Source organism: Pteronotus mesoamericanus, unplaced genomic scaffold, assembly GCF_021234165.1.
Source record: "Pteronotus mesoamericanus isolate MK-2021 breed Mesoamerican mustached bat unplaced genomic scaffold, CSHL_Meso_final scaffold_1186, whole genome shotgun sequence".
Lineage (NCBI taxonomy): Eukaryota > Metazoa > Chordata > Mammalia > Chiroptera > Mormoopidae > Pteronotus > Pteronotus mesoamericanus.
This window is the reverse complement of record NW_026555302.1, coordinates 6,690,415-6,702,624: the sequence shown is the minus strand read 5'-3', so window position 1 is coordinate 6,702,624 and position 12,210 is coordinate 6,690,415. Positions and strand designations below refer to the sequence as shown.

At 43.9% G+C, this 12,210-nt stretch overlaps 1 non-coding gene across 1 annotated transcript; it reads left to right on the top strand.

The window, feature by feature from the left end:
* Positions 1–11,735: 11,735 nt before the first annotated feature.
* LOC129082123 (U1 spliceosomal RNA) lies at positions 11,736–11,897 on the top strand. The gene has a single exon (XR_008530385.1). It is a non-coding gene; the product is annotated as a U1 spliceosomal RNA (small nuclear RNA).
* Positions 11,898–12,210: the final 313 nt, after the last annotated feature.

Sequence of the window (12,210 nt, the reverse complement as noted above, 5' to 3'; positions counted from 1 at the left end):
ACTCTGAAAGATAAAACAGATAGGGTTAAAAAAAAAAATAGAGCCATGTTCATTTAAGAAATGCAGACAAAAATGACCAGGAGTCAGCACCAGGCTCCCGCAACATCGCTCAGTGCAGAGGGTGACTAACTGTCTTGGTTTGCCTGGAACTGGCCCAGTTTTAGCTCTAAAAGTCCCACCTCCCAGGAAACCCCCTCCATCCCAGACAAACTGGAACATTTGGTCATCCTAATGGGGGCCAAGTCACGGATCACGGGCCACGGCCAAAATAAATAGACGGTCCAGGTATTCTTTATGGTTGATGCATATTTGTCTCAGTATCTTTGTGTTTTGGTAAAAGAAGGGTTAAAATCCTCAACCTCCCACTCAGAATTGTTACGAAAAATTGCCTCAATTCATTGCTAGGCAATTTGCAAATGTGAGATGCTATACAATTATAAATAATAGCTTGGAAGTGATTTTCATGCAGTGAGTAGACCTTACCTAGCTGATGCCAAGGTCGTGCTGAGTAACTCTGAGCGCTTTCCCTATGGAGAAAAATCTAGCCCATTGTGAGTAATTTTACATTTCTTTCATCCTGCTAATGTTAGGCCACCTCTCAGGACAATACAAGGCAACCTTGGCTCCGTTTTTGTTTAACCCAGCTGGATGCAGCCAAATTATGGGCTTCTTTTTGGGTGGAGCATATTTTTGTGGGCTGTGGGAGACCTGTAATTTTTTTTTTTTTAATGCAAAGCCATTTATAGCTTTGGGTGATGTAAAATGCACAGGGTGCCTACAACAATGTCATGCAACCGAAAGGCATCCCACATGACCCATCTGGGACACAGCGGAGCCAGGGCCTCACCCAAGTCTCTGTCCACCCACTGTCCACACCTCCTGCCCCCGCCCGCCCCCGGGGCAGGGCTGCCGCCTGCACAGCCTTTTCCTTCTTCCACACTTGTGGTTCGGAGGTCTCAATTACCAGCCAGGGTTTCTTTTCATCCAGAGAGCTATTGTTTGAGGCTGTGCATTCATCCATTTGTAAGCACCTCAAATCAGTCTGACTTGCTAGCTTCAGAACCATGGCAACAGCATAGTTTGGAGCAAGCGTCCTCGATGAGGAGGCAAACCTCATTTTCAGGTCCAGCTCAGGCTTGGCCTGGTCGATCTATCACCTGCCAATTACCTTACCTTGTAGGATTTCTGTTCCCTCACCTGTTAAATGAGAGGGCTGCATTAAATTAGCTGTGGAGCCCTTTCAGCCTCTAAAGTTCCATGATTCCACATGAGAGTGTTAAGTGGTGGTAAATATGCGAAAGACGTGGAGGAGCTAAAGTGATCCAGGGGGAAGTCTAAGCAGGGTGGTCAGCCAGTGCCCCGCAGAGGAAAGGCAACCAAGGTGAGATCCTCAATCAAAGGGCTGACCAAGGAGCATGAGAACAAAAATAGCTGCTGTTCAGTCCTAAGGAGTTGGCTGGGCTATGGTGTAATTTTACTTCTCTCCCACATCACCCTAACTTTTAGTAAAAGTGCTGCCCAACAGCCTTCCACGGCGGGTGACGTGGAGGAAAGTTTACCAAGAAGTCCAAAACGATAACATTAAACAGTTGGTTCTAAGAAAACATTGCATTGAAATCTATGTATAAATAGTTCGTTTTTCTCAACAAAACAAAACAATTGCAATTCTGTAGATCTCAGTGGGAAATGCTGAATTTAGCAAACAGTCCTCCAAACGCAAGTTCTTGGAAATTACTACACGTGACATGACTGCTTGGAGAGGAAGTAAGGAAGCAGAAGTCATCTCTGCTGCCTGGTCTGGCCTTCACTCTGGGCTCAGTAACGGTGGGCCCATTGTTTGTGATTTCTGGGATCCAAGAATTCTGCAGTAGAAAGAATCATGTTAGTTGAAGCAGGCTCCAGGACTCTTCAGTTCCTGATGTTATTGGTGGGACTCAGTTCCTGCTACTCCTTTTATCCTAATTAGCTGGCTTCTGGGGTTATAGTCCACAAAAGAAAAGAATGAATACATTGTCTGTTGTAGATTCTTTCATCCTGGGATCTCCAGAATCCCTAGAGGTATGCACAGCAGCAATAAAGATCTGATAGCTACTTTTGTCATTTTCAAAGTTGTATTGACAATTATTTTCCTGAGTCTGCTCCATCTCTGAAGCTTTTAGTGTAGGTACCATTCCACTCACTACACTTAAGCAGGCACATTAAGTGATGTCAGGGACTTATTCTTGTCTGATGTCTGTTTACTGTTTAACCCCACTGCTGGCTATCATAAATAATCCTGGCCCTCTAATCCCTCCAGATTCAAGCTCTTGATATTTTATATTTGGTCTCTATAATTTTTAAAAATATTTTACTATGGAAAATTTTAGATAAATGTATAGATAGATGTATAGAGACAGAGACAGAGAGAGATGGAAAGAAACAGAGAAAGTACATAGTATAATAAACCCCGATACCCATCATTGAGCGTCCATATTATCAACTCATCTGATGCTCAATTATATTTGATGGGCAGAAGAGACCATTTCAAACACTTTCCTTTTTTATACAATGAAATTATTTTTGGTAATACAAAAATGAAACAAATAATAATAATAATGGCCTTCTGGGGTGTCTCAATAACAAAAGAAATAACTAGAGTTTGCATTTAGAGATACTTGTCATTTGAATGTGGGGCTACACAGCAGAGTTCCCAAGAAATAAAGAAATGTTTCTTCTCCAGCCCAATGACTACTGCAGTTGTTATTTTATACTTCTCCGTGGTTGATATACATCAGAAATGACTTTGTATAACCTATGCCTTTGCTGGCTAAGTTACCATAGAGATCACTCACTTCGTTAAGTGTCCAGTAGCATTTACTTATTTTATTAGATCTTGTAACTTTGCCCTCCAACAAGTTAGGTTAGTATCTAGCCTTACATGGTAGTAAAGCTCTTTTTTAAAATGTCTTTACAGTATATTCCTGTAACTAATACAAAACAATATTGAATGTAATCTGTAATTGAAAAATAAAATCAATGCATTATTTTAAAAAGGGATAAATAAAAGGAATAAATCCAGAAAAAAATTTTAAAAATAAGTGTATAAATTAGTTTTTGGTAAATTAAATTAATTTTGAATATCTGTTTGATCCAACTTTTTAGTTCTTTAGGAATATCAAAAACATGCTTAAGTTTTTAAAGGTTTCATACCATCAGTCATCGTAGGGTGGGAGAAATCTGTACTGGCCTTTCTATTTTCAGTTCCACTGTGGCATTAGAGTCACCAGGTTCCAGGCCCAACAAATTAGCGATAAGAGGCAAGGAAACAAAAAGGTTATCAGGAAGCAGGGATATCTGTTATATTTGCTCTGTTCTCCTGGCACCTCTCCGTGGCTGCTCGTGCCTGGAGCGTTCCTCTTTTCCATCGGCTCCCCGACCCCACCACACCATTGGAATGGGAGCTCAGAAGGCATTCAGCCGAGGGTTATTGGAAAGGCCACATCTAAACCACAGTGGTGACCAGGGGCTTGGTGCAGCCAAGCTCCTACACATATGGCAAGAAGTGCGGCCAAGAGAATCTCTGTGAATCCCTTGGGGTGGGTGCAAGGACCCCGCTATGCACTGCCAGGACAATCCAGCCACGGTAACAGGTGGCGTCGCAGGAGGTGGGTGGAGTACAGAGCAGAGATTCAGAAAACAGGGGGTCCATGGAGATCCATGCATGTAGATAGCTTTCAGTATCGGGCTGTCTGGCAGCTCTGAGCAGGAATTTTTCACGGGCCAGCCATATGATGTAGCTGGGTACTCAGCCTGCCTGGGGTGTGTCTGGAGGACTTTCCCTGTCATTGTCTATTCTGAGATGTGGAAGCTGTAGGTGCCCCAATGGCTTGGTGGGAAGGTGATACCCAAACAAGTTGGTTCAGCAGATCCAAGACTAGCAACTGGATATAGTTATATAATTAAAATGATTTTACAAATGTGAGGGTTTTTTTTCCCCTTTGGCCTTCTTAGCCTGTCCAGGGTGTGCAGGGAGGCTAGCCATCCACATCAGTCATGGCAGCGAGGCTTCCAGGGCAGGCTAGAGATCGCCAGGTGTAGAGGGTGGTCTGCAAGGGCTCGTCAGAGTCCTTACTTCTTTTCAAGAGGCAGATAGAAGGAGGCTGATGTGTGTACCGGATGAGCAACCCAGGAGTTCTTGGCAATATCTGGAGAGACGTAGAGGAAATGGAGACAAGAATGAACCTACTGCAATTCTGGCTGAGAAGAAATACGGCTGTGTGTGGTCCTCCCAGGCTGGCGAGGTCTGGGACATTGACTGATGTGGCTGTGCTGTGAATGCTGTCACTCGGACAGAATGTTGCTCTCAATAAGGTGACAGGTAGGCAATAGGTAATCCAGAGTCTTAGCGATAGTGTCCCAAGTGGTCCCATGAGACCAAAGATAAAAGAGGGCATATTTCTTGGGTACCGCATAGCTTTAAGAATGCTGTAACTCAGGGATCTAGAAAGCCCTATCAGGGGTGTCCAACACATGGCCCACTGGCCGCATGTTGCCCAGGATGGCTACGAATGCAGTCCAACACGAAAAAAAGTTTTTTTACTTAAAACATTAAGAGATTTTTCTTGGGTGTGATTATGTGTCTCAATGTGTTTAATATATGGCTTAAGGCATCTCTTCTCCTTCCAGTGTGGCCCAGAGACGCTGAAAGTTTGGACAACCATCGGGGCCTAAGTCAAGCAAATGGACAGGTGGAGGGGAGAGCAAATCTGATAAACCAGAGAAGAAAATCTGGTGATGCAGGTAAGAGGCAAACACGAGGCTAATATTGGACACTGATCCTGAAGCTGAGGCATTCTGGGAACGCAGGCCGTCTCGTAAGGGATGGGGTGCGCACAGGGAGGCAGGCCGACAGTATCCGAGTCAGGGCCATGGCCCTGGCCGACTCTTCTGAGGGGTCTAAGGTGTGATGGACGGTCAGTCCACTATAGTCACAGGGACAACAGATGGGGGGCGGAATGGAACAAACAGCAGTCAGTTTAGTACTGACCGTTTTCATCTGGTTAAAGATTAATTTCCTAATTCTAAAGATGAACTTGAAAATATGTTCTTTTCCTTCTAGATCAGTGGTCTTGGCCAGGCAGATAAAGACGCAAGTTAAAGGTTAACTACAAAAGCAGCCTTACGACTACCTCGCTTAGTCTCTGGGTCTGGTGGGCAGGGAAGAGGAGTTCTCTAGCCCAGGGAAGAGTAAAGCGTGAAGCTCTTGCCACTCCAGACAGGGTGCAGGGCATGCTGGTAGCAGAGGGGTTTGTCATCCCAGCCTGTTGCAGGCCCCTGGACAGCCTCGGCCCACCTCCCCCAGTCCGAGAAGGGCAACAGTGAGACTGCAAGGTGCAAGGGGCTTCCCAGGAGCAGCCCAGGCGGGGTCGTGTTCTGCTACCCCAGCCTTCCAGGAGGAAAAGCAGAGCTTCTCTCCTTTATAGGACTGGCCAAGTAGGATCCTTGTTTTATTGTTGTGGACAGCCCGGTGCCTCAGCCTGGTGGCCATGCATAGATGACCACATAATTTATCATTTAAATTAGACACTTTTGAGGGTGGAAGCGGTCTATTACTTATGTTGGACGCCTCTGGCAAACCAAGACCTTTGACTACGCAAAACATACACAGTAACCCAATCCTTTCAATTGTATTATAAAAAGCTGTCATCCTCTTAAATTCAAATGCAACATTTGAATCTAAGGTAAGATTGCCAGTAAAAATACCAGATGCCCTGTTAAATTTGAATTTTAGATAAACACATAATTTTTCAATATAAATATGTCCCAAATATTGCATAGTACATACCTACACTAAAATTATTCTTTGTTTATTTGAAATTAAAACTAAATTGGCTGTTCTATATTTTTATTTCCTATTGACAACCCAAGTCTAAAGTTAAACCACTATATTAGGTGCTAATTCCATCATACTAATTATGATGTAAGGCTTTTTAGTCTTCAACTGATTTAGGACATCGTCTGGTTGCCAAAAAGAGAAAGTGGAGGAGACCATCCCAATTAACCCAGTCACCTGTGCTACTGAAATCAGCTTCCTTTAATTTCTGGACTAGGGGTGAGGACTAGGTCGCGGTGCCGGGGGTGAGCTGGGGTGAGAGTATCCGGTCGCTGGAGAAGGAGTTAAACGGATGAGCATCTTCTTCCTGCTTCCTGTTCTCTTCTGCTCGATCTAGGCTAGTGTACATTAGAATCACCTTGGGAGCTCTTAAAACCCACTGATGCTTGGGCCCCACTTCCAGCCAATTAAATAAGACTCTCTAGGGCTGGGGTCCAGCATCCATGGATTGCAAAAGCTCCCCAGGTGATTTTAATGTTCTAATGAGAACCATTGTCCTATGCCCTCACTCTGATCCCAGTGGCCTCTGTTCTGCTTACTTGATGTCTTTTTTGAATACTCTCCCTGTAGTATCAGCTATTTTATGGTCCAGAAAACATGGCTAGTACACGTGCTCCATGTCAGAACGGGGGCATAGATGAGATTCACTGGAAGGGTTCTTTGTCCATGCGGGACCTGTCTTGTGCTGACTGCTGGCTCTGGCCAGGCCTCCTGCTGCTCCTGCTTCTTCTTAGCTTTGGCATGCAGTCCCACACTTTTCTGCTTACAACACACCACTTCCTGCTTTGTGGCTGGCCCCCCCTTCTCGGGCCCGTCCAAGTGCCAGCCTCTCTAGCTTTGACCGCGGAGCCCATCTGGAGAACTAGCCCTGCAGACCGCGTCGATGGCACTGGCCTCTGCCTGGGGCACCGCCCCTCCCTGCCTTCTGCCTCAAGGGGGCCAGGCCACGACTGAGCCATAGAGAAAATCCAGATTTTGTATCTCCAGAGCAGGAATGGGAGGGCCCCTCCAGGCCCCGGTTTCCTTCCATCAGGCTGGCAGGGTAGGCAGTGGTGCTTTCCAAATGGTAGCAAGGAGGGCCCGGCAGTGGCACGATGCCCGTCATCCCTGAAAATTGACTCTCCCGCTTGCTCTGCTGTTTGACCCCATGAACTCAGAGGAGCTTTGGGTGATGACCAGCTCGGAGTCCCGGGCAGGATGCAGCGAGACTTCTGGATTACTTATTCACTGAATTCCTACCTTGCGCTATACACTGAGTATACACTGGTGAATAAAACAGATATGGTTCCTGGAGTCTATGAACCTTATTGTCTAGTCACAGATAAATTGAAAATAAGAAGAATAGAGGCGAAAACGGGGATGGAAATCCTGAAGCAGGATGAGGGTGGAAATGAAGTGCCTCAACACACGGTGCTTTTGAAATGTAGCGTTTCACCCAGCAGACAATTGACCACCTTGACTTTATCAGAGGTGCAAGGCCACACACTCAAATTCTCTAATCGAACAATAGGCCAGTGCAAACGGAGCTATTTCTTAAACCCAACTGTTTACACTGAGACTACAAATCTGTTCTGAAAGAACCCCTGCCATTCACAACTGCCTATCGAACAGATGCTCAAGAGCATTTGTCTCTCACCCCCAGGGTTTCAGTCAAGAGGAGGGAGCGGGTTTGAATGTCTGCAGCTTCTAGAACTTCACACGTTCAGCTCAGCCTTCGTCTGTGCCCAGAGGCTGCTGCTCTGCTCCTCAGCTCCCCTCGCAGAACAATAATGATTTTTAGAGGCATAAGAAGGAGGGCTTGCATTGAATTATTAAACAATGGGCACTGAAGACATGTTTGCTTTGACCTCCTTACCTCTGGCTTTCATCAGTCAGCATTTTCTTGTGTGGAGGCAAAGATTTCTAGAACACTGAGACATTATGCTTTCCTTCTTCTCAGACTGTTTTCCAAACTCATTTAAAAGCCCTGTGTTTTAAAACCCCTGTGATAAACTTTAAAACACCGTGTGCTCTCCTTTCATTTTCTGAAGTTAATCGTAAATTTCAGGAGGAACAAATGCCCTAGAACAAAGCACTGCTTTGTTCCCAAACCAGGCCCGTCACCCGGACCCCTTGAGATGCTGGATGCTGGTGGGAGCACACGTGGGAGTCTGAACTCCCTCCCTCCACCTCCAGTTCCTAAGAATCATTGTTCTAAATGGTAATACTAACATTTACCATCTTCATTTGCATGTGACAGCCCTGGCTGGTGTGGCTCAGTGGATTGAGCGCTGGCCCGCAATCCAAAGAGTCGCAGGTTAGTTCCCAGTCAGGGCACATGCCTGGGTTGTGGGCCAGGTCCCCAGTGGGAGACATGTGAGAGGCAACCGCACACTGATGTTTCTCTCCCTCTCTTTCTCCTTCCCTACCCCTCTGTCTAAAAATAAATAAATACAATCTTAAAAAAGAAAGAATATAAGACTTCCAATATAACATTTAAAAAAAACAACTTTTCTCTGTGACATAAAAGATGAGATGTGACCAATAACACAATGTGACAGGTTTTAAACACATAAGCAAGAATATATACAACCAAATGAGCATCGTGCTTTTGAAATGGCTACTTTTTGGGTCAATAGCTGTTTCTAGGGCTAATGTCATCGCTCAAAAAAAAAATTTTTTTTTGTGGCTTTGCCCTGGCTGGGTAGCTCAAGTGGTTGGAATGTCATTCCGTATGTCAGAAGGTTGCAGGTTGGATTCCCAATCAGGGCATTACTTAAATTGTGGGTTCATTCAATCCCCAGTCAGGGCACTTACTGGAGGTAACCATTAGACGTTTCCCTCTGTCTTGCTCTCTCCCCTCCCTCTTCTCTCTCTAAAAAACCAATAAACATATCCTCAGGTGAGGATTTAAAAAAAAGTTGTGGCATGCTTGTTTAGGCATAGCACAGGGCAAAAATATGTGCTTTAGAGGCAGGTGACCTGGCCGCACATCAAGTTCTGCCACTTTTTAACTGTGGTAATTGGTTGTTTAATCTCTAAGCCTCAGTTTGCTGATTGGTAAAATGAGAAAAAGGACAAGAAAAAAATGTATGTAAAGTGTTGGCCTATCCTAGGTAGCCCAATAAGCATTAATATCAAAGTCACCACAAATGACAAAGGCTTTTGAATTCCACTAAAAGAACTTTGAGTGTGATTTTAGAGGAAATTCCAAGACTTTAACGTTAAGTTAGTAGAATAAAAGTGGATAATAAATGGCTGGAAATTCTAGTTTTGTTGGGGGAAAAAGTAGTTGTTACTGTAGCCACTAGCCTAAAATTTTATGTGGCTCATTAAACGACCCTGAAGTTAGCGCCAAAACATGCTTCCAAAATGCTTTGAAAGACCACACGCATCTTGGAGTTGTGCATGGGCTCCCTGGGTGGCCACTTTGAAGATGGATACAGCTCTTTTGAATGTTTCAGTAAAGTCACACCCCATAGCTGGACCCTGTAGAAAAGCAGGACGAATTACTATTGCAAATCTTCCCTGTCATTTCCTCTAGATCCTGAGGTGTGTTCTTCCTTTTTAAAACTGTGGTGTGTAGTAACCAGGGTGCTTCCCCCCACTCTGCTTTTCTAATATATTCCCTTTAAGTTTTGAACCCTTGTAACTGAAAAGAGATCTCAGACTCAGTCCCTGCTATCAAAAGCCTCGGTTATCATGCCACAATTTCAGGAGCTTTCAGGGTTCTATTTTCCTCATCTCACCCCAGATGCCTGGCATACGCGATAGCAGCAAAAACAAAATCTGTTGCATTTTTGGAACATTATTAATGTGTAAGCAGTCCAGGAATTGCGACAGCTAAGATAGTTCCCCCCCTCCCCCACCCACTTTTTCTTTTTCTAATCCAGAGAGCAAAGAGCAAAATTTGGCATGAAGAACTTCGTCTGGAAGAATCACCCAAAGGCGTTCTAATCCACGCACTTCCCTCTGCTGCCACCCCGCCACCACCCAGGCTGTTTCCCGATAGGAAAGCCGTTTCAGGTGTTAGACAATGATAGTACACAATAGAACTATAAATCTCGCGTTTGCCTAGAATTTCAATGGCGCTGTAGCACTCCGCCCTTCCTCCCGTTAACAACATCAGGAGATGAGTTAGTGAGGGCAAATTGGCGAGTAGCGCGTCTCTGAGTGGATTTTAAAATTCTCCCCTTGAGGGACTTGTAGGCTTTTAAAATATAAAGGTGTTCCCCCAATGGGAAAAAAATTCATGTCGATAAACAGTTTAAGATTCAGCATACATTTGAGAAAATGCATCCCTAAATGTGAATGTGGATGCTGTGTAAGGTAACTTCTGAACCCTTCACTGTCATCTTGAAGTCTTCAGGAAGAAAGCTCTTGAGGATGTTGGATTATAAAAATCATTCTCTTGTTTGTGGGACTTGAGGACCTCTCTTTGAGCATAACAAATACAAGATCACAATTGAAGGTGCTTTGAGCTAATGAAAGATTTATCCTTAACACAGACAATTCTACTTCTCCAATGATGCTGTATTGTACCTCTTCATTAGACAATCCTACCCACTGTTCCCTTTCCCTAGACCAATGGAATTCGTCCCCTATAACCAGTGTGGTTGGCAGGGATATATGGATTTAACTGGCATGGTCAGGAGATTGCTTACAAGGTAACTGGGCAAATAAATAGCGTATTGTGAATAACGAGAGCCAGGTCTCTGACTATTCGAGAGATCTATATTTGAGATACAGATACAGAAAGGAAGGAGGCTAGGATAAGGTCTGTGGTGCTGGGTTAGAATTGAAGGTGTCTATGTGATCTCCTGAATTTTATGTAAATAGGTTAATTAGATTTATGTCTATTTATGTGTGTGTATAAATGGATAGATAAATACTTAGATGACATACCTGTATACAGACATACATCATTTATTATCTATCTATCTATCTATCTATCTATCTATCTATCTATCTAACTATTTTTCTGTCTGGCTGTGTAATTTCTTAGCTGTAGGTGCACAGAGTGTCTGGAAACAAAGACACTCAAGTAGCAAAGAGCATACATAGCGTCCACAGCTTGGCGACTAAATATCGTTCATTAAAAGGAACCAGTCCTTCAAGAAAGCACCAAAAAATGGTCCACCGATTGATATGCACATCCTAATCCCTGGAACCTGCAAATCTTACCTTTTTTGGAAAAAGGATCTTTAAAGATGTGACTAAATTTCTCCTCAAGATGAAAAGATTATCCTGGATTATCCGGGCGGGCCCTAAATGCTATCACAAGCATCCTTATAAGAGATTACAGGCAGGAGGGGTAGAGACAGTGTGACCACAGAGGCAGAGGCTGAAGTGATGCGGCCACTGCTCAAGGAATGCTGACAGCCATCAGAACCTAGAGCAGACAACAAATAGACTCTCTCTAGAGCCTCCAGAGGGAGCGTGGTCTTGCTGGCATCTAGATTTTAGTCCAAAGATACTGATTCCAGACCTCTGGCTTCCAAACTTGTCAAAGAATAAATTTCTGTTGTATTAAGCTGCAAAGTCAGTGATAATTTGTTACAGCATCCACAGAAACTAAGATATGAGTCTAGGACAGTGAATGAACCCAGAATATCTTGTTGGGCCAGAGAGTGAGGTAATGCTCAGGAACGATGAGGACATATCAAAAGGACCCAGCTTGAAGGACACCCCATTGGTCAAATTGAGGGCAGTTAAGAACTAAAATAAATCAAAATTAAGAATCAAAATAAATGGCTAGACTAATGATTACAACCCACTATAAATAGGAGTCCATATAAAGTCACAGAAAATGATATCAATAAATAAGGAAAAAAGTCTAGTATAAACTCATAATATAATGCCAACTAGTAAATACAGGAAGAAGATACTCCCCTGGCAGGGAGCTACCATGACCACAAGGCGGTTCTCCCAGGGCGAGGCTCACCCGTTGCGCTCCGGGTGTGCCGACCCCTGCGATTTCCCCGAATGTGGGAGACTCGACTGCATAATCTGTGGTAGTGGGCGACAGCGTTCACGCTCTCCCCTGGGGGGAAAAAAAGAAAAAGAAAAATAAGTAAATATAGGAAAAACAATGGAATTAGAAAATCATTTGGCAACCATCATAATAAAAATTGATTTAGGCAAGAATCGTCAATGGATGCTGAAACTAGTGGATGAAAATTTAATGAGAAGCAGAATATTTACAGCACCTCATAGTGTCTCCCAATAAAATATTGATTCATTCCTTATTAGTAAGTACAAAATGCTTATTAATTAAGTTTACTGTAGAGAAATTGGCAAACGCTAGCTTAACTAAACGCCAAATTTAATGGCACCGGTAATGGGACAAATCGACATCA